Below are 2,755 nucleotides of genomic sequence, written 5' to 3'. Positions count from 1 at the left end.
AAACCTACAAATTAATAATAAATTAGTTGATATTCGCCACAAGCTCGATATTTTTCCTAATTAGCAATCCAAAATATTTTTTTAAAAGTCAAATATTATAGGATGGTGACGTCATGCTTACAAAGCGAATTAGGTCAACGTGGGTCCCACAATGGCGTGCGCGCGTGCTAGGCCCGTGGGCCTCTGTCGTCCTCGCTACAAGTCAAAAGCCGGAAAGCGACGTTGTTCTCCGCGTTATTCCCCTCTCTCCTCTATTTTAATTTTCTTAAATTATTTCCTCACATTTCACTTGGATGAAAATAATTCTTATAAGAAATTAAATTAATTATAAATAGAGCATATAAATAGTGAATTAATTTACTAAAAATCAACTTTATTTTAAATTCTAAAAATTATTTTAAAATCATATAAATGATGACTTTATCTTCACATGTAAGAAAATAAAAATAAATAATAATAATATATATATTTTATTTGAGTAAAGTGTCAGAATAATTCATGACTATTTTAAAATTGTGTTATAATAGTCCTCAATGAGGATTATCTCAATTCTAATCTTGAAAGTTCGTGAATTATTTTGACAATTCCTTAAGTTTTCAGTCGAAACTGCTCAATGTAAATAATCTGGACTATTTTGGCACTGTATAATTTTTCACATTCAAACTATTAAATGAGCTCTCAATATTAAAGAACGACCCTTCTATGCTCTATGTACACCACTTTAAGGTTTTATAAAAAAATTTATATAGAAATAAAATCACATCTCACTTTTAAAATCTCTCTCTCTCTCTCTCTCTCTCTCTCTCTCTCTCTCTCTCTCTCCATCACTTTCGATGCTACACTCAATGATGGAGTTAGGTATGGCTTAAAATAAACATGAGAAGCAAGGCTCAATACTATTATATGAATTATTATATCTAATTAATATAAAATTTAAGCCTATGTACTATTGAGTTGGAGAATTTATTAATGTGCCAAACTCTAAAATCACATTACTATGAGTGAGTAAGACATTTGAGTTGGAGAATCTATTCATCAATCATTCTCCTTTTCACATTTACATGATTCCTACAATAAGCCTAAAATTGTGCAAAATATTTGTTCTTCATCATCATCATCATCATGACACATATGTAGGAATATTCAAACCCATGTGATTTGATGTAAACACTAAAGATGCAAAGCATGTATGGTTCTATGGTGAAATAATTTTTAGAAAGATTAAGAAAAAGTTAGTAAATCATCAATAGGTTCTTGGCTATATTGTAGATATATTATGTCAATTTATATAAATAATATTGGTATGATGAATTGAATTTGATGATTCAATGCCATATCATTGTTGTAGTAGTTTAAACGTTTAATTCAAGATGTAATTTTTATAAATATGTTCCTATGATAAACTTGATGGAACTTTATTCATATAGTTAATAATTGCCTTACATTAAAAAAAAAAAGACTGTGAGAGTAGAAATAATAATAGGTTTATAGTTTTACAAGCAAAAATCAGTCATAATCTCTTCTACAAATAAAAATGGGCCAGAGAACCCTGATAAAAACAAAAATTACTAGTTTACCTCTTATGCAAACAAATCTTTTAATACAACACCATCAACATACATACTAATAGTTATCAAAATTTTTATTTATATTAAAAAAAATAATATTTGATCAACTATAAAATTTATAGTTTCCTTAAATAATTTAATATGAAAAGTCACATTTTTAACACAAATTATATATGCAAAAAAAGTGGTGTAGAGCTATGGCTAAAACAAGGAGAGTAGATGTTTGACCTTTCTTGAACCACTAGTCTTTTCTTGTCTTCTAAGAGGAAGTTAGGTCAAACCCATCAACCTCTCAAGTCTTCACTACTTGCATAATTCATCATATCTCTTTTTTTTTTTCCTTTTTATTTGAAAAAAAAAATTAAAAATTAGATAATTATTTTTTATATTTATAAATTGACACATAAAAAAGTGGTGATGTAAATTGATAAATTTGGGAGCTATAGATGGAGTGGACTATGGTGTCATTACCAACTTTAATATGATGATAATAAATATTATTTATTTATATATGGGGCGATTACATACATATACCATTTAATTCCCATATATTTACATATCATACACCTAAACTTTGCTTTTTTACATTTATATCACCTAAATGGTTTCATGCCATTTTATCTTTCAAAAAGGGATATACACCTTTTCATATACATAAGGAAAAAATTAAATTTTAGTGGTTAGATATGTAAATAGATAGGACTTAAGCGGTATGTATGTAAATCTTTTTTCTTTTGGTTGGTAGGTGACTCATGCACCATGGAATCAAAATAGACATATAAAATGAATTTTTTATATAATTTATTATAGGGATTTCCAAAAATATTTGATGTAATGATGTTGATTGAAAGTTAGGGGGGAAAGTTAAGTAAAAAATAAAATTTATTTAATATGAGATTATTAATTAATGGGATGGGCTACCACAGAGAATTAAGGAGTAAATAATTATTATCAGATAGTCTTATTTTAGTCTATATATTTTCAACATTATCATCATCAATTATATTTATAACTAAATGGAGTGCCGCGTTCCCTGACCTGTTGGTTGGTATCCACGATATAAGACCACTAAGATCGAGGGTTTGAATCTCCTCTGACACAATTGTCCTAAAGGAGGTGATACTCGAACTGTTAGGCCTATTAGGGTGACTGGAGGCTCGTATAATAACCTCTGACTATATATATAT

This window comes from Phalaenopsis equestris, unplaced genomic scaffold (genome assembly GCF_001263595.1).
Source record: "Phalaenopsis equestris unplaced genomic scaffold, ASM126359v1 Scaffold000761, whole genome shotgun sequence".
NCBI classification, from domain to species: Eukaryota; Viridiplantae; Streptophyta; class Magnoliopsida; order Asparagales; family Orchidaceae; genus Phalaenopsis; species Phalaenopsis equestris.
The sequence above is the reverse complement of the archived record's forward strand: the minus strand, read 5'-3'. Positions refer to the sequence as shown.